The sequence below is a fragment of the Spermophilus citellus genome (genome assembly GCF_964194105.1).
Source record: "Spermophilus citellus genome assembly, chromosome: 13".
In the NCBI taxonomy this organism is placed as follows: domain Eukaryota; kingdom Metazoa; phylum Chordata; class Mammalia; order Rodentia; family Sciuridae; genus Spermophilus; species Spermophilus citellus.
Genome location: NC_138193.1, coordinates 105,907,111 through 105,927,821, shown reverse-complemented (window position 1 = coordinate 105,927,821; position 20,711 = coordinate 105,907,111). Strand labels below are relative to the sequence as shown.

General features: G+C 43.1%; 1 protein-coding gene across 1 annotated transcript in view; it reads left to right on the top strand.

Moving 5' to 3' along the window:
- Positions 1 to 15,308, top strand: part of LRATD1 (LRAT domain containing 1) — a 372,203-nt gene extending 356,895 nt beyond the window's left edge. The window contains exon 5 of the transcript XR_014018687.1: positions 15,240 to 15,308. The gene's annotated coding sequence lies outside the window, so the exon portion shown is untranslated. The remainder of the gene's footprint in view (positions 1 to 15,239) is intronic.
- Positions 15,309 to 20,711: the final 5,403 nt, after the last annotated feature.

The window sequence follows — 20,711 nt, the reverse complement described above, 5'->3', positions numbered from 1 at the left end:
ATGGCCAGCTTCCAGGAAGATTTTTGTGGCCAAGTGGGGAGTGGTATCCTCAAACCAACCTACACAATTGCTCAGTCATGGAGATCACCAGTGAGCACTGGCCTCCAACGCACTCCTTGCAAGTGTTCTACTTGGTATTTACAGAGTTCCAGGTCTGCAGCAGCCTCTCTGTGCTCAACTCTCACTCACCGTCCAACCCAAAGTGTCAACAGTGCAAAGGTTGGAAAACCCTGGAATTTATTATCTAACAACAAAAATAATCCACAAATTTAAAAAAAAAATGGGGGAGGGGGCTATTTTGAACTAAAAATTCTATTACTGCCACTGGTCTGGCAGCTGTGGACATTTTCATGGGCTAAACCACCCAAGGACACAGAGTTCCAGCTCCTGACTCTCAAGCCCAGCTTGACAGTACAGAGCACATAAAGCACACCCAGATTATTCTGCTCTGGGAAATTGTAAAATGGGAGGAAAGACAGAGCCCTTGAGGCAGAAACGGCACGTGGTAATGGAAAGGGACTGAGGTGACAGGGTCAGAAGGCCAATATTTAATTTCAGTTCTGGAATCTCCACATTTCCTTATCCATAAAATGTGGCAAATGTCCTCAAATCATTTTCCATACCACCCCTGGTTGACTCTGTGGACTTGTACCACAAGCCAGGTGACACACAAAAGCAGGCCTTGAAAGCCAGCATCTGTCCTGAGTGACAGCCACATCCCTTAGGTTCCTCTCTGAACCTCTGGTTCCTACTCTTTAAAATTCCTATCCCCAAGTCTTTGCTTCAAACACCAGCTTAGCATCTGCTTCCAGTCCATCTGTCTGAGCAACTTTCTGGCTTCCCACTGGAGTCTGAACCTCTGTCTCAAAAGCTATCAGTTTGGCCCCTGTTTTGAGCATCTCCCTGTTTTTCTGAGTCCTGGCCCTTGCAAAATTTGTCACCAGATTGGGTTAAGACTGATAGGACAGCTGTGAGATGAAATATATGGAGACAATTTGTAAGCCTGAAAGTGCTCCACAAATAGTTATTGTTAGGCAACATCTTACTGGCTCTCCTGCCCTCAGGGTCCCAAGCCTTAAACATAACTGAGGTTCAGCAAATGCTCTTTGTTGAGGATGAGGCTGGGAGGTGAAGTGTCCGGCACAAGGGGAGGAGACAGAAGTGGCTGGCTGGTTCCCAGGGAGCTTATCAGCAGAGGAAGATGGCCCCAGGCACAGCAGAGGGCCCCACCTGGATATGGACCCATGTGCAATAGATGGACAAATTCTCTCCAGAGCCTGCCTCACCAAGAGCCCAGGGGCCCAACACAACCTGCAGAGCCCTACCTGGGCCTGACCTGATTAGAACCCACCTGGGGTGTTGAACTTCCATTTTTCATGACACATGCACGTGCAGAAGCGCAGCCAGAGGAGGTGACCAGGGCAGAGAGGAGCCTGGATCCTGCCCTGCAGAGAACAGAGTGGGAAGCAGAGACACTGCCCTGAGGAAGAGAGGACTGTGAAGCTCGGGGGGCCTCAGGTAGGATAAAAGGAGAGAGTCCAGCTCAGAAGAAGTAGAGCTTTCTGGAAACTGGAGTCAGTTCACAGGAAAGTATATATTTTTTTATATTTATATTTTTAGTTGTATGTATTCACAATACCTTTATTTTGATTATTTAAGTTTTTTATGTGGTTCTGGGGATTTAACCCAGTACCTAACACATGCTAGGCAAGCGCTCTACCACTGAGCCACAACCCCAGCCCCGTATGTGTTTTTAATTGTGAACTAATACTGACAGGAAAGGATGGTGGTGGTGTGCAGAAACAAAAAAGAAAAAAAAAAACTCCATATAGAAGTCTGAAGTCTGATCGTTTAATATATGAAACAATTTCCTAGTCAACTCAGCTCTGCCATCACCCACCGAGTGACATTAAGAGTCACTTAATGTCATTGGGCCTCCATTCCATTGTCTGTAAAAGTGGATGACTACGCCCACAAGCATCAAAATGAAATTGGTAAGCCTGTTTTGAGAAGGCCTAGGGTGAGACCTAGAGGACAGGGATTTGTGTCAAAAACTTCTGTCCCCCTCCGGGTCAGCGGCAGCTCTCCCACCCAGTGTCCCCTTGCAGTGCAGTGTCAGTACCACCAGCATGTAAATGAACTCTCCTCTTAGTGGGGCGGAGCAGGGAGCCTTCAATTTAATGAATCCGAGGACTGTGCTTGTGCCGTCTGGAGGAAGACCAGGTTTTATTGAATCAAGGGGGGGGCCAAACATGGGCCTGCTGGGCCCTGATCCTGGCCATAATCAGCAACAAGCTGAGCTCACACAGGGCCAGTGGCATCCCTCCAGTGCCCAGGGGTCTGCAGAGCTGGCAGGGCTGAGAGGCAGGAGAGGGCACCCACCCAGCCTGCTACAGCAGCAAGAGGAGGGAGGAACTTCAAGTGGGGGGTCCCAGATCAGGAACTTCTTCATGGGTGGCTGGAGACTAACATTGTAACCTCTCTGAGTCTCAGTGTTTTCAGGTGTGAAATTGAGGAAATTATCATAATCCTCACCTCAGAGTTGACTGGGAGGATTAAATGAGATAATGCTGCACACAGCCTTGGAGACAAGAGAGATAAGGGAGTCACAAGCCATATTCCCTTGACTTGCCAATAATCAAAACAGTACAACTGTCAAACACAATGGAGGAGTCTCACAAGGGTAAGAAATCAGCCCCATAATTAATGACAGTAAATGGGCTCAATTATCCTGTTACAAGTGTAAAAAATTCTCAATGCTTTCATTTACACAGAAAATACAAATAAAAAAGAAAAGCCATAAGTACTGTCTCCCAAGAGGCTGAAAGGCACGGTCCAGGGCTCAAGGTAAGACAATAAAACTATTCCAGGAGATTTGGGAACAGATACAGACAATTCACTCTGCTGCGTAAAACACAAGTCTTTTCCATATGTGCATATGCTTACAGATGTGTGCAAAACACACTCACCTATGCTCACGCACGTACTCTCATGCACATTTGAACTCAGTAGGTCTAAGATGCTGACTGAGAGGCAGCCGGGGGTGGGGAAAAGAGCAAAGCTTTGGAGCCCAAACTTCATCTCAGGCTCAGGTTTTCTTATTAACTTGGTGGGTTTAGGCCAGCTACTTTCTCTGATCCTCATAACCATCAATTTCAAAGCAGTCACAAGAATTAAATAAAACCATACATGTAAATCGCTTAAACTAACACTTGGCATATAGTAAGTATTCAATAAATGATAGTTTTAAATAGTAGCTGTCATTCGCATTCAGATATGTGATCACATTAAAATGCTATTATGTATTGGTGGAGACGAAGCCTATTTGGGCTGACATCCCCAAGGTCACTTGGGTCAAGGTGGTTGAGGATGAACCTACAGTTTCTGTTCCCCAGTCCTGTGCTCCATATATCAGTTGAGTACTGAGATCTGCTCCTGAGAGAAACTCATCTAGCAGAACAAACATCCCAAACAACCTGCTCTGCACGAAGCCCAGAGTCCTCCCTTCCAGCTCTGTGGGTGGTGATGATCCCAGGGAACCATCGGATGGGAACCATTTATTTGCCAAATTCCTCCTTGAATACATCACCAAAATTCTCCATTTCTGATCTCCCTCTATGGCTTCACAGGGAAAGAGGACATCCTTAAAGAAAAGTACGACTTCATAGAACCTGCAAGGTCAGTAGGGCCGGAAAGAGGAAGAAAGCCAAAAGTCCAGCACAAGGCTGGACAGTAACCATCGGCCCCTCCAAGGTTACAGCTTGACCCCAGGAAGCAGCTTGCAGGCGTGGGAAGGAGAGCCACCCCAACCACTCGCATCTGCTGGAATTCAGCTGGGCACCCACAGTGGCAGGCAACGTTCCCATCATCCTGCTTTGACAGGTCAGTTCTCTCTGGGATTCATTGTTCAAGAGTGACGATGTGTGGCTCGCCCCTGCTGCTGGCATTCCTCAGCATTTCTCCAACACTTGGGCTTTACGCTCTCACCTGCCACAACTTTGGATCAGAAAGTATGTCTTAGCCATCGAGCTTGAAGGTTACCTCTCAGAGTATCATCTATTATCCTGTGTTATCGCTGCACAGAAAATGGACTCGGTCAAGCTGCACAGAGTGATGAGATGCCTGGGCTGCCAATTGGGCCATTTATACTGGAGGAAGGAGATTTGAAAAACCCATCTCAGTATCTAACCCAGCATGATCCTTTTATATGCAATTATCCCCAGTTTGGCATAAAATCCAAACAAATGTTTAGGAATACTCAACCCTCCAGATGAAAGCTATAATTAATGTATCAGTGATTTTTTTTCTAAAGGGCACATAATCAAAAAGAGGAGCCAGCATATTAGAGCAATTAATGGAAATTATGGAGAGTGTGGAGGACAATGGGTTTGCTTTCTGGTTCCAAATGTTGTCAGGATTTAGACATTGTCAGGTCAAAATCTGTTGTTGCTGAAACCTCAATTCTGATTAACATTCATGGCTTACAAAGGGTGTCACTCATGCAGGTGGAACTTTGCAAACAGCAAAACATAAAATAACAAGGTCCTGCCATGTGGGCCTTAAAAATCTGAACAATCTGTAAGCTGAACAGCAGAAAGAAGCTAAGTGTTCCGTAGAAACGCTGCAGCCAAGAAAAGGGCTGTGGCTAGGCTAGGAGAGCTTCCAGAAGACTGGGAGTGGAGCTGAGGCCACAATACTCAGCAGCCCTATACCTACTGTGGAGCCCTACACAATGCATTAAGGCATGGCTTGTGGCTTGTTGGGGACACAGCTGTTCCCCATGAGCCAACTGCAAGCTAGAAAAATGGTCTGTGCTACAAACCTCCCTGTGTGTCTGATGCTTATCAATCCTGGACGTACTCTAATGCCACCTGTCTCCTAGAGGGCAGGCAACTCAAGGGCAAGTCTTTGCATTCTCATCCTTTGGCTCAGTGACTGCAAAGAACAGATGTTCAGGAGACGTTTACAGAATTGCATGAGATGGAGAACTGATTCCTCACAACTCTTTCTTGAATTTTAAGATAAGACCTTCTCTTTGAATTTCTAGAAGTGCATGTGCACCTTTCCCCAACACACTGTCTCATCCTGGAAGCCTTTCTTAACCGCCGTAGCCCATGTGGCCTACACCTCCTCTGAGCTCCAAAATCACTCACTGCCCTCTCTTTCTTTATGGGTCTCTATAAAGCTTGCAAGTTCCCAGAGGATAAAGAGAATGTCTTTCTCATCTTTGTGTCTTTCACTATTTATTTTTTAATATATAAGTTATAATGCTCAATAGTATCTCCCCAAAATGAACATGTTGAAATCCAAATCTTCAGGGTACCCCAGAATGTGACTGTATTAGGAGACAAGGCCTTTAAGGAAGTAATCAAGGTTAAATAAGATCTTAAAAGTGAGTGGGATCCTGCTCCAATATCACAGATGTCCTTAAAAGAGGAGAAAAGCATGAGGAGGACTCACAACTAGAGAAAAGACAAGGTGAGGACACAGTGAAAAGGTGACCACCTGTGTCTGAAGAGAGAGTTGCAGAAAAACCAAACCTGATATCTTGATTTTTACCCTTCAGAATTGTGAGAAAATAAATTTCTATTATTTGGACTATTCTGTCACAGTATTTTGTTATAGCAGCTCTAACAGACTAATACCTAAATTACAAAGTGTAAACCCACATTTTATGTGTTCTGTCTCTTCAAAGCAGCTGAAGGGGAAAATGGGGACATGGATAAAAGAATGAAGTAGAATGTTCTGTGTGTCTGTTAAGTCCATTTGGCCTACAGTGTTGTGTAAGTCTTCTGCTTCCTTATTGCTTCTCTGCCTGATTGTTCTATCCCTTACTGAAGTGGGGTCTTGAAGTCTTTTACAGACTCACACAGTGAAGGATATAATAAAGATTCGAGAATAAATCATTGAAATAGAGAATAAAAAACAACAGGGGAAAAAATCAACAAAACTTGACTCTTGATGATAAGAGTTGTTTTTCTGAAAAGATAAAGTTGACCAACCCTCAACTAGATTAACAACAACAACAAAAAAAAGGCTCAAATAAAATCAGAAATGAATGAGGACAAATTACAACTGATTAGAAATTAAAAGGATCATAAGACTACTATGAACAATATCATGCTGACAAATTAGATAACCTAGAAGAGGGGAATAAATTCCTAAAAACATACAACCTACCAAGCATGAAATAATAAAGAGAAAACATGAACAGAACAATAAAGAATGATGAGGTTCAATCAGTAACCAAAAGCCACCCAACAAAGAAAAGTCGAGGACCAGATGGTCTCACTGATCAACTCTATCAATATTTAAATAATTGACATCAATCTTTACACTCTTCCAAAAATTTGAAGCAGGAACGCTTTCTAAACTCATTTTATGAAACCATTATTACCAAAGCCAGACAAAGACACTACAAGAAACAAACAACAATAACCAAACAACAAAAAAAGTATAGGCCAATATCTCTGATGAACATAGATGCAAAAATCCTCAATAAAATACTACAAACCAAATTCAACAGCACATCAAAAGATGATACATATTAACCAAGTGGAATTTGTTCGTTGGAATGCAAGGATAGTTTAACATAAGCAAATTAATTAGTGTAATAAAGCATATTAAAAGGATGAAGGACAAATATCCAAAATTGTGATATTTAGCTTATAATTCTAGAAGATAATGCTGCAGGAAAAGCATTTGAAAAAATTCAATACCCTTCATAATAAAATTTCCCAACAAGCTAGGTTTAAATGAAGTTACCTTGGCACAATAAAGGTTATATATGATATGTCAATTGACTGGAATGTGGTGATCATTTTACAACATATAGATACATTAAAACATAAAGTTGTACTCCTTAAACTTATACAATTCATATAACAATGCTATTTCAATAAAAAATGTTAAAAATAAGCAAATAAATAAAAGTCATTTATACAAATCCCAGAGTTAATCTCATATTAATGAAAAATGAAATCTTTTCCTCTAAGATCAGAAACAAGGCAAGGATGTTCTTTCTTGCCACTTCTATTCAGCATAGTTCTAGAAGTCTTGGGCAGAGCAATTAGTCAAGAATAAAGGCATGCAAATACGAAAAGAAAAAGTATAATTATAATTCTGGCCTTGAGGATGGGCCAGAGCTCCTCTGAGTACACAGCATTCAGCCTCGCCCCTTTGTAACAAAGGCCAAACTGAAATATACCCACAGGGAGGCCACAAGACTCCAGAGCGGCTGCCCCTGCTGCTGGGCTTGCAGCTGTTTCCAGTGAAAATCAAAGTAACTTGGTGCTGCTGGCTCTATGCCCCTGTATCAGCAGTGGGCAGCGCACCAGCAAGAGTGGAAGTACCCCCAAGGCCTCCAGGGCCTCGGAGTCTAGGCCCTTTATTCTTGGCCAGGCCAAAGGTCCATCGAGTGTCCACCCCTCTAATGTCAGGGTGTCTCCTGGTGAGCGTCCCACACAACCATCACAGACAGACATTGAGAAATTTGGCAAGGCATGCACTCGACCACACTGTTAACGCTTATCTGAAAGGCTAAAGTGTCAATCAGAATAAAGTGAAGCTTCTTTGAAAAAGAGGACTGTCCTCCCGCCAGGCCCCTTAATCTCCAATATGCTCTATAAAACCCATGGATCCAAGATCAAATTTTTCATTTTGCAAGATGGAAAAATCGAGGCCCAGAGGAGAAAAATGACAACCCAAGAACGCACCGTGGGTCTGTGGCAAAGTGGGTGTGGCCGGTGGCATTTTCCAAGTGAGCCATTGCAACTTATTCCCATCCCACCTATAGCAGGGCCACTCCAGCACTGAGAAGGGTCTGTGTCCCCACCCAGAGGCATGGGAGACCTTCCCTCCTAGTAAAACTAAATCCTGAAACCCATGATTCTCAACGGGGAACAACTTCCCCCTGTCTCAGAGGACATTTAGAAAGTCTGGTAGCAATTTGTCTTCTACTGGCATTGAATGTGTAGAGATCAGGGACACTTCCACATGTCCTATAGTGCACAAGACAGCCTCACAACAAAACCCTCAGCCCCTAACACCAGTAGTGCCAAGGCTGGAAACCCTGCTGTAAATCACAGCACGTTATAAAAAAAACTCCAAGTAGAAATGAAAATACGCAGGACTTTGGGAGGCATTGGAGAAAGGACCCCATTTCTCCTAAGAGATCCAGGGGACTCGTTTTCCCCCCAAACAACAAGTGATCATCTCTCATCCTTGGGCTTCTGAAGGTGAGGACAATACATCTCCACTGCATTGTTATTAGTTAGAGGTGAGGACTTAGCACACCGGAGGTGCGAAGGAAACATTATCAAGGAGAGATCGTTACCCCTGAGGAGTTTGTGGAGTAAATAAACATGTAAATGAGGGTGGCTATCCACCTGTAGTTGCTTGAATTTTCTGCCTACTTGCTCAGCCTGGCTCTCTAGAAGTGACACCGCTTTAAATCGTTATGTGTTTTTAAGACTCTAGAGATATTTTCTCATTCCTTTCCAAAAGTTTTACCAGATGAAACCCCATCTGGTCATAGTGTGAGAGCAGGTACCTTGAGGCTCTCCCCAATATTTTTATATTACCTGTAATCTTTGCTTATTTATCAGATTAAAAAAAATACTCACCTAATTGTCGTCATTGAGTTTAAGAAGGCTAAGCTGGCTAGTTCTCTCATTGGCCGTTTATATTGATTCTTCAGTGAATTTTCTGCTCAGATCTTGTGCTCGGTGCTCAGTGGAGTGTTTGGGGCTTCTTATTGGCTGGTGTGAACATTTTATATATTATCAATGACTATAAATAGTATGAATGAATCTTTTACCATAAATGGCAAATGTTTATCATTTGTCATTTGAATTTTTTATAATGATTTGATAACATTGAAGATCTTAAAGATTTTTTTATCCAGTCCAATCCATTTAACTCTGCAATTCCTCCAATAGTGAAGGAGTTTCTCTTCAAATACTCAGATAAATGTTTTTCTATTCCGACCTTGGTTTGGTGTTTATTGTTTTATAATATATATTTCTCTAAGTATTTAAATAGTCTCAACGTAATGTGGTAAAGAGAATGATAAATATACCACCCGACAAGGAGTCCTAGAGAGTTGAAAATATAACGAGATTAATGTTCCTCACCTGAGAATATTATCCCATTTTATGTATGACTTATGTACTCAGTAGACCTTTTTAATTAAAAAACAATTATCAACATCTAAGACATACAAGAGAGTATAAAGAATAGTACAGCAAGTTTTCCTGCCTCTGGCCTTAGGAAGCAAACCAACCCCAGCAGAGATGGAGGCACCTGCACCCGCTCCTCAACTGTGTCCTCTCCCCAGCCAGCTGCAAGCAACCTCCATCTTGGACTTGCGTCCATCATTTCCATGCATTTCTTTTTTTTTGGGGGGGGGGGCATGTGGGATTGAACTCAGGGTAATTGACCACTGAGCCACATCCCCAGACCTATTTTGTATTTTATTTAGAGACAGGGTCTCACTGAGTTGCTTAGCACCTTGCTTTTGCTGAAGCTGGATTTGAGCTTGCAATCCTCATGCCTCAGCCTCCAGAGCTGCTGAGATTACAGGCATGTGCCACCATACCTGGCTTCCATGCATTTCTTTTTACTTTGCTACTTAGATATGTACTACTAAGCAAAACAGTCTTTCATATTACATATACACACATGCAGATACATACACATAGCATTGTCTTCCTCTGTAACTTTCTTTTATTCCCTAATATCATGCAGGCGAGAATTCTCCATTTTAACGCAGATAACACCAAAGCATTCTTTCCCATGGATGCATTTTATGTGTTTTAATGTATCCTCTGATTCATGGGCCTTCAGGCTTTGATTATTTTTTTCTTATACATAGTGCTTCTGTTAATAACCTTGTGCTTATCTCCTCCAAATAATTTGCAAGTATTAGTCACAATTTCAGTAGGACATTTTTAGGACTAGACATAATGATTTTATGGTTTATTAAAAACACTTGAAATATCATGGAAAATGAGGGGAAAATCTATTGTGAATAATGGGGAGCACTAGATCTTAAAAATATAAAGTTATAATAATCAAAACAATTTGGCATTGGTTTAGAAATAGGCCCACACAAGAGCTCAAAGAGCTCAAAAATGAATACTGGTCCACATGGAAGCATTCACAGTGTTAAAGGAGGTATTTTAAACCAATGATGATACGATGACTTAATCAACAGCATTGTGACAGTTACCCAGAAGTTTGATAAAACTAACCTGGATTCCCATCACATTCCTAAGTAAAAATTAATTCTAACAGTGAACCAGATAACTCATTCCAGGCCCCAGACACAATCAAAATGGTCAGTGAAGATGGTCACCTGGACTGGCACAGTGGCCTGTTCCTACAACCAGCCACTGGAATCCCCAGAAGCACAGCAGAGAGAGAGGGGGAGGAGGGGTCCCAGCATCGACTCCCCGGGTTCTTTCATGGCAAGACCTCCTGGAACTGGCTGTGTGCCCTCCATCAGCAGGCAGCACTAAACACCACATGCCCTTCTCCTTCCCAGTCCAGCCACCATTTCACCCCCACATTCATGCTCAGGGCTGCCAGCCACTCTGGGCCACCCCAGTCACTCTGGGCCACCTCAGCCCATCCTCTGCTCTATTCTTCCTGGTTCCACAGTAGGAACACACATCTCTGTAGCTAATCCCTTGGTGATTAACTACCCTCTTCAACTGTACTAATTCAATTGTGCCATTTATTTCCCATTGAGACCCTGATACAGGGTCTGATGTTTAGGATGATAACACTTATGTGCCTCCCCACACGTTGTCTCTCACACACACACACACACACACACACACACACACACACACACACACTCATAGGAAGTACCAGGAAGGACACACAGAAAACTGTGACTAGTGGTTAATTCTGGGGAATGGAATGGGTTGGTAAATTGAGGGAATAAGGAGTGTCTTATCTTTGTGTATGAATTTGTGCTAATTGAAGTTTATTCCAACAAAATGAACGTATTTTTTTTAAATATAGAGAAATATTGAAAGAGAGAGAATTTCAAATCTGTCTCTACCCAGTTCTTCTGGGGCACAGAGACTTTAAAAAGTCAGCCCTCTTCATAATTAGCACCTCTGTTCTACAAATCGAATAACTGCCTCTGTCAGACACATGGCCCTTGGCGCTGAGAGCTGGTGGAGCCTCTCCACCCCAGTCCACAGGGAGAGCAAAAGTTGTAAAGATGAGAGCAAGAGCTGTAAAGATGAGAGCATTTGTTCTCTCCCCGGAGTCTAGTCACAGGCCATTGGAAACATCAAAAGCATGAGTCTGTTAAGCAGCACAGAACCCAGACTTTCTCAGATCAAGGGGAACAGAGCCAGCCAAGTTCCCCTTCCCCTGATAATGTGTCACTGTAGCCACACTAATTTGGTTGAAATTTAGAGACCATGAGGGAGATCAATCTCTATAAAATTTTTATGAAAATGTCTCTCCCAGAACCAGTCTCAGACTGAAACTTGGCATAAAATTTACCCCAAAGGAAGGATGAAGCCTGGTGACAGAAATACGAATTGCATTCCAATAACCTCAGAGGCTAATTCTTGGTCTTGCAGTGGACCATGGTCCCATCTGAAGTCACCTCCCAATCAGAGGCCTTTCCACTTCACTGCAGCATGAGGTTTTCAGATACCTGTGTCACTTTGGTCGAGTTCACAGTTGAGCAGTCTCACAGATGGCCTTTCTTCAAAATGCCTCACTATAAAGGAGGCTTGTGCAACATCTCTGACTGTCCATCAGTACTGATGGGCAAGGCCAATGATTGTGCATGCCGTTGTACCTTTGGACATCTCACCTGCAACTTCTGTTCTTCTCAATCTCTGATCATGGAGGAATGGAGTACTATCTCACCATGGCTCACAGCTTTTAACAGGCATGCCTAGGATTACTGTATCATAATTCAAACAAACAAATGAAACCAAACCATCTTATTTACAGTACATGACCAAATTGTAAATTACATGAAGAAATTTCGCATTCTTTCTTTCTTCTTCTTCCTCTTTCTTTCTTTTCTTCTTTCTTTCTTTCTTTCTTTTCTTTTCTTTCTCATTAAGTTTCTTCTCTCTTCAACATCTCAAGGCTCCACTGCTAGGATCCTGATGTTGCTCCCAATGCAATTCAGCAGTTGAATTCAACAACTTCCTTGATGGGGATTTGTCAATCATTTGCTGGGAACACCGTGATAAAAACGATTCCATCCCTTCTGTCAAAGAGTTCATGGCTCACTTGGGAACAGAAAGCAAGCACATGAAGCCCCTTGTGTTTCACATAATAGTGGAAATATTACGCTATGTGGTCGGTATCACCATATATGTGATACTGAAATGTGGGATTCATTCAAAAGGGGAAAAGAGACCCAGGAAGATTTCATAGAAGTTTCTAGGCCATAGTTTTGGAGGTTGCATGGGAGTTTTCAAGGTACACCAGAGGAGAAAAGATATTTGGACATAGAGCCAAGCACATGCACAGGTCCTGACACACCCCTGGACTTGCTGAGAATGCTCGGAACAGAGCACTTCCGTAGAGGGTGTATTCCTTAATGCAGAATTGAATCTATCCTGCTGGCAGTTGGAACCCCTGAAGGAGTTTTAAATGGGAGAGTAACAAGGTGTTTCATGCTTACAGAAAAGGGGGGGGGCAGAAAAACACCACGTGCCCAGTGACCCTCTCTGTTCTCAAAAATCTAGTGAGTTTAAGGAACCACGAGAGCACATCTGGGCCTGAATGACCAGATGCACACTGTCCTGACGGACCTTGGCTGTCTCCCAGGTGAGCTGGAATTAAGGCATGTTAGTGTTATCTGTAGAAAATACTTTCTTGCCACACACCAGGACAGCTGTTCCTTGGGAGACTGGTAATGAAGGAAACAAAGGAAATAAGCAAAGCAATGACTCGCTGCTCCTGTAGCCTAATAAACCCCTCTCCCTGTGGTAATTGGTGCAGATCGGCAGACCCTGGGTGGCTGCCCCTGGACAGAGCATCATGAGGGATGGGGGGCTACTTTCCCATGAGGTGCCAGAGGCACTTCATGGAGCTGACATCCACTGTCCAGTCCGTGCCCCTGGACTTTCCCTGTATTTCTGTATGATCCTGCATCTCACATCCCATCTCCAGCTGTTCTCCTTGGTCTCTCGGCAACCCATCCCACGGCCCTAGCACAAATGGACTGAGAACGTTATATAAGGTCAGGTGTGCAGTGTCCCTCTAGTGGTGGTGTGAGAATTGGCCCTGGTGGACAGCCCAGTGTTACTAATCTAAACAATAGGGGGAATTTCCACAAGGCCAGCGCGACCCATGTCTCACAGGAACACCTTCTTTTACTGCTGGAAATAAATAACACTTTGTCCTACCTCTGTTCTTTCTTCTAGAAAGTTCAAAGAAACTTAGGGACTTTGTCTCTTTAATCTTTTTCAACATCTCCAAGAGATAGGGTGATGAAAATAACACTTCCACTGAGCACTCACAAATATATTTCGAGCCTGGTGTGTGTGAATTGCGCAGAAGGAGGGCTTTGATCTCTGTCAATTTCATCCACTCTCTTCTGGTGAAGAGGACCCTATCCCTGGACCTCCTGGGTTAATACAGGACTCAAAGACTCTAAATCTGAGACGCAGGCTGCCAGACACAGTATTTCCAAACAAAGATTTTTCATCTTTTTATTGTAAAATATATGTGTGTGTTACAGACATCAGTAATTATTTCATAATGCGAAGATGATGGATATATTTCCTTCTGGTATTCCTGACCATATAACAAAATCAAGATCAAAGAGAATACAGGGTTTGGGATCCCAATAAATTTCAATCCTGCTGAAGGTAGCAGGAGACTGGGAACTTCTACATCCTATGAGGAGCGAAAAGCCGCATGTTCTGCAATCTGTTTTGATGATCAAGCTCTGAAAAACAGCAAACTAAATGGGAGTGAAGATCATCTCTGTCGCATTTCTAATACCCTTTCAAGTAGGAAAAATACTGTGGAGTTTTGAATTATTGCTGGACTAACTAGGTGACCTCAGAATCCCCTCCAAATCCTGGATCATATGACCAAAAAACTCTCTAAAATGACAAAGTACCAGATTAATCTCAGAGTTTTAACTCTGACCAAGTTTGGTTCTTTTGAAGAGAGGAAATGTAAAATTTAGAACCAGATCAGGATAAAATAAGAAACCTATCTGAGCCGGGTGCAGTGACCCACACCTGCAATACCAGCCTCTCAGGAAGCTAAGGCAGGAGAATGGCAAGTTCAAGGCCAGCCTAGGCAACTTAATGAGATCCTGTCTCAAAATAAAAATTAACAAGGCCTTGGGGTGTAGCTCAGTGGTAAAGTGCCCCTGGGTCCAATCCCTATACAGGAAGGAAGGAAGGAAGGAAGGAAGGAAGGAAGGAAGGAAGGAAGGGAGGGAGGGAGGGAGGGAGGGAGGGAGGGAATGAATGAACCTATCTTCCCCACTACCTAGCTGGGTAGCCGTGATCAAAACTTCTAACTACTATAAGCCTGATTTGCTCATCTATAAGAAGGAAAATATTTCCTCTCTCATAAATATTTGGGAATTAAAAGGAGATAATACAAAAGTTTGCACTAAACACTCAATAAAGACATCCATCCCCACCACCCTCACTGTTACTTTCAGGCTCCTAAGTGACAAGCAGAAGCCACCAGTGATTCTGAGGCATCTGGTGGGGATCTCTCAGAGCCACCTTCAAGCCTCAACTCCACACACATTCCCAAGGATATAGGACCCCCGCCCTGCTCAATACCCACCTGAATTCATCTCATCACCACGGCTGTGCCCTCTGAAATAACATCATAAATTATGACATGCTCAGTTTCTGAAGTTCTTGTCATTGTTAAAAAGATTGGTCCCTGACAGGTGTCCCTTTCCTCCCATGGCCTTCTGCAGCCCCTGGCATGGCCCTGCACATGCACTCCCCGCCCAGCGTTGCAATTCTCTTGCATGTAATCCCCTAACAGGTAGGGAGCTGTTTCAAGATGGGACTGTTACTTAGTTCCTAGTGCCAAGGGCCAGTCACAGAGTAAGGAACCAATAGATACTTATACAGGAGTTCAAAGTTATTTCATTTGATTTTTACATCTGTTGTATTAGCAAATCCGTACATTTTTTTCTTACAATTATTTAACTTGGATACAGAATAAAAAATGGAAAAGCGGGGCTGGGGATGTGGCTCAAGCAGTAGCCGCTCGCCTGGCATGCGTGCGGCCCGGGTTCGATCCTCAGCACCACATACCAACAAAGATGTTGTGTCCGCCGAGAACTAAAAAATAAATATTAAAATTCTCAAAAAAAAAAATTGGAAAAGCTCAGTCCAACCTTGGAATTTCATAGAAGACACAGAGGCCAAAGAGAACCAGTTCCAATCTCATCCCATGAACTAGGCCCTCTGTTCCAGAAGCAAGTCTCATCATACCTCAAATATGGTGGGAATGTCCAAGGCAAAAACAGAGCTCTCTTCTCCAGCATGGTAGACCAAGAAAGCATTTGGCAGGAAGAGGGTGGCCCTTTCTCCTCCATAACCATTACAGTCAATCCTGTCTCTGTAAGCCAAGGGCTCACAAGCACCTAGAGACAACATATTTGATCTGAGCTCATACGAGCAAGGCCATCAAACTTCCACCTTAGAGCCACAGCCACAGCCACATGCCTTCATGTGCCAGTTACACCCTGTGACCCTCTCCAGAAACATTTCTCTTGTATAACCAATAAGGATTCCAAGCCTCCCCAGTTTGGGTCAAGGAGGACTGAGGACTGGAGTGGTAGCCTAGTGTTAGAGTGCAGATCTAGGAATGTGCCAGGCTTGAGTTCCATCCCCAGCACAGCAAACAAATAAATGAATAAAAATAAAAGAACTGAAGGATGATTTTTCTTGGTTATGCTGTAAAACAAATCCCTCCAAAACTCAGTGGCTTTTTAAAAAATGAAACCACTCCATCACATCTCATTAGTTCATGGGCCAAGAACTTGGGCAAAGCTCAGCAAGTAAGTCTTCCACTCTACATGCCATTGACTAACATCATTCCATGGAAATCAGCTGGGGCCAGGCTGGTTGGCAGGACCAGATGGCTTCACTCCCATGACTGCTAAGTTGCTTTTAGCTGGACTGTGGGATTGAAAAGCCTGCATGTGGCCTTCCAGCATGACAATCAGGGTATTCAGATGTTGCTTAGTAGCTGGAGATCTTGGAAAGAGAGTCCTAACAGGCAAGAAGTATGAGCACCCCATTCCTTAGGGTCCATAGAGGCACTTCCATGCTATTGTGTTGGTCACAAAGCCCACCTAGATTCAGATGAATGAGACATAAACCTGGCCTTTGGTGGGAGGACTGTCAAAGAACCAAAACCATCCTGTATCTTCTAGGTAGAAAGGACCATCAGACAATGGTGGCTGACTTCATCCCCTGAATTATCTGTGTCTTGGTGGTCTTATCACATCCCTATCCATGGTCCCTGGCTCAGTTATCTCTGGCCCAGGCAAAGCAAAGACCATTTTCCTTGTGAACCCAAACATCCCCTCATCTCAGGGAGCCTACAGGTTGCAACAAGGACATATGAACTGTGACATGCATTTTGACTAGCATGACAATCTACACAATGGTTGACACTTTATCCTTCACATGAAGTCTCCCCAAATTACTTCTGGGCACTCCAAATGAATATCTTCAAGAGGGGTTTACCTGAGATGTTATTCTCAGGGACATGTCCACTCAGGTTGCTCGTGAGCCTCTTCTTGGGGATGTTTGATCACACGGCCTGGGCCTGGCTGGACCGTGCCTTCTTTCCAGGCCTCAGTATACGTGAGCTATCGCAGGTGGGTTTCTGATTCCTGCAACCGTGTTTCCTAAGTCAGCTGCCCGTGGAGCAGGGCCTGCCTTCTTTTTCTCTTTGCCTTCCCAGCATCTGGCCCTGTGCTCACCATAGTGCTCAAAGTTGGTGGCTGAATACCCAGGAGTCACCTTTTAATACCTTTAAAGTTGAGATTTCATTCTTTTTTTTTTTTCATCTCCAGGTTTGTTTGGAAGAAACAAAATATCCTAGTCTATTCTACCTGGAATCCGTACCTCCTCCAGCACCATTTGCAAAAGTGTTCTAAAAGTAATAATTGTGATGAGCTAAAATTGTGTGTCCTCTGCATTTTTATTCAGTCTCAGAATGATGCTGTGAAGGGAGAACAGATGTCTGATGCAGGTAGAGCCTGCTTTTACCCACAGAACACAGACTCATCAAATCATTTTCATCCATCAGAACAAAATCATGGTCTTTCCAAATTAACATGGGTCTGTCTAGGGGAGGGAAGATTTGACTAGGAAGACTTTGGCCATGACTGACCTACTGTGGACCGACCAGCTCATTCTCACAAAGCAGAGGATCACTGAGGGAGGAGGGTGTTGGCTTCAGGGCAGAAGATCAGCATGTCATTCCCAGCTCTGCCACTGGCAGAACTGGCTTAATGTCTCAGAGCCTCAGCTTTAACATCCATAGAGACAAAAATGCAGAGCATCGGTTCACTGGTCAGACCAAATAAGAAAACTTACATAACCCACCCAGCATAGTGAATAGTACATGTTAAGTGTGAATAGTTGCTTTTAGTTTTATGATCATAGAAATGATGTAAAACGGTTAGGCAATTGATTCACCATTCAAGTAGTTTATTCCTAGCAAGGCAGAGTCAGAAATAGCCAGGGTGTCTAACATAAACTCTATCTTGCTTTTGCCCAGTAAGAAGTAGTTCAAGAAGTTAAATAGATGGTTCCTTAGACATTATGTGCATGGCTCAGCTTTCTCCCTCCTCAGCCTGCCCTTCATCCCTAACTGGTCAGATGTTTGGCTATAGTATTTCAGATAAGGAAGATAAAGTGACCAGCCTAGCTCATCCCTCCAGTACACCTAGGAAAGAAAATGGAAAATGTTCTCAGAGAACTCATCCGTTGCTTAGCCTCTGAAACACAAGGAAAAGACAATCTTGACAATTAAATCCCCATCAGCCCGGCAAGACCTGGCCTCCTGTGTGCCTGAGGGTAGGATGGTTCACCAGCTCTGCTGCTGGCAAGAGGGAGTCAATGTGAGAAGCCCAAGAAATCAAGGAGAGGGCTGGGCTCCATCGGCGTAAATGGCGCTTGCTAGGCCTTCAGCTCTGTTTTCTTCAGTTATCCCTCGTCACTCACCCCACAAATAGTGACTAAACCCTCACTGTCCAGAGCCCCCATGGCTCAATGGTGAAGTAGGTTGCACCAGAGTTGGAGAGAGGGATACGCAGATAGGGAAAATCCTGAGATGAGGGGATTATGGCGGAATAGTGAGGACTCTTCCCTGGCTGCTGCATGGCATGAAACCAATAAAAGCAGACAGCTTTTCAGCAAGGTGGGTGAGTGAACAGGAAATAGGGGAACATTACTGCAATTCAAGACTGGACACTTGAAACAGATCGGGGACTCAGGAGATCAAATATAATTAAACAAGGAAAAGGTCCTCAGCCTCACAGCCGCAGCAATGGCTGGAGGCACAAATCAAAAAAGCTCTCTCTGTGAACACAGTTAAGCAATAGGGAATTAAAGGAACCCCCATTCTTGGGAGGACTGAAGCATGTCAGGATACAGAGAATTTAGAGATCAGAGTCATTGCCCAAATAAATAGTAAGCTGCTCTGCATAATATCCTTGTGTGGGAAAGAAGCCACCGTCCCTCCTGGAGGCAGGCAGAAGACAGCGGAAGGAACCATCTTGCAGTAACAGGTTGGGGCCTGCAGCTAGGGGAGCTGATTTCTGGCAGACCCAAATCTGGCTCAAAAAACAAGCCAGGCAAATCCACACAGCATGACACGGAGTGTGCCTAAGTGACCAGGAGAAAATCAAGTGAGGTGAGAGGTGTACACAGGGGAGTGCTAGTTGTGGAAAACCACTTGGTTTCCCCATCCCTTCCAATCTGGCAGCTTGGAGGACAGGTTGGGAGAGAAGCTCCTGACCAGGAATCTGCATGGGAGGAGGCAGAAGAGATTGAGTTTGGAGACTGAATCAGAGACCAGGAATCATGGGGTCTGCAAGTGACATAATGGGCTAAGAATTACAAGCTCCTACACCACATGAGTAGAATCCAAAGAAGATTCCTGGGGTACAGTCTTCCAGCACGGATGGACAATCGCTGGGCCCTGGAGGTGCACTGACTTAAAATCCCCAGACCAATTGGTATTCAGCAAATAGAATGGAGCATACCTAAGCCTACACCTGCCTCCAAGTTCCACCCCCAGTATTAACCCTCCTACTCCAGCAACCTGACCCTGAGAGTGGAGCAAGTACCATACTCCAGACAATCCCATCTAACTGCTGAGAGGGGAAGCTAAGAAACTCTTGAATTCTAACAAAAACAATTATTCAATTTTCAATGGAGATTTTTTCTTTTCTTTTTCTTTTTTTCTGTCACATTTCCACCATTTTTTTTTTTTTACATTTTTGATATTAATCCTTTATTGGGGCATGGGGTTTGAAGTTGTTTTCTTTAATTTTGTAATTACATTTTCATTGTTTTGATTGTTTCTTCTGCTGTGTAGAAGCTTTTTTTTTAATTGATTATTTAAAGCATTACATAGCTCATGATATATCATCTTTCATACATTTGACTCAAATTGTGTTTTGAACTACCATTTTCACCCCAAATACAGATTGCAGACACCATTTTTAAACCAATTATTTTTCAAACATCAGTTTATTGAGGACTGGCATGACTGAATAGTGTATTTTAGTTTTGTTTTGTACTCTTTTATTTTTTACTTTTTTCCTTCTATTTCTAATATTTTTAAAATTTTTACTTTACATATTTTTTTCTCTCACTTATCTGTTTCCCTTGGTTCTCTGTCTCTTTTCTCCTGCTAACAGCCAACCTCTATTCTTCCCTCTTAGACTCTTCCTATATTTTTTTACTTCTATCTTCTCTCCTCCTTCCTCATAAACATTACATCCTATACCACTCCTGTTCTTTCTTTGTCCACCATTTGAAATTGTAAACCCTTTTTCTAACTTACTGTTTTTATTATAGGCAACAACTGGACACATCATTAATGTTTATTTCAACAAAACTGTAGATGTCGAATTAGGAGCTACTTGGTTTAAGGCTGTGTATTCTTTGCATGGGTTGCTGTTATTATTTGTCTCCCCATTAAAGGTGAGGTACTGCAAACCCTCAGGGACACTCTAAGTCTACAGGGTAGAAACTGATGCTCATATCCACACTGCTAGATGGAAAGACACACAAACAATATGAAAAAACAAGGGAGCAAAGCACCTCAAACAAACCAAGATGCTCCAATAATAGAATCCACTGACACCTTAGTGGAAGAAATGTCAGAGAAGGAGTTTAGAATGTACCTAGTTAAACTGATCCATGAGGTAAAGGACGATGTAAGGAGTGAAATCAGAGATAAAATTCAGAAGGTGAAATTTCAGTAATGATATACAGATTCTGAAAAGAAATCAAGCAGAAATCCTCCAAATGAAGGAATCAATAGGCCAAAGTAAAAATTCAATGGAAAGCATCACCAAAAGACTAGAATACTTGGAAGACAGAGTTTCAGGTAATAAAGAAAAAATATATAATCTTGAAAATAAAGTCGACCATGGAGAGAAGTTGTTAAGAGACCATGAACAAAACTTTCAAGAA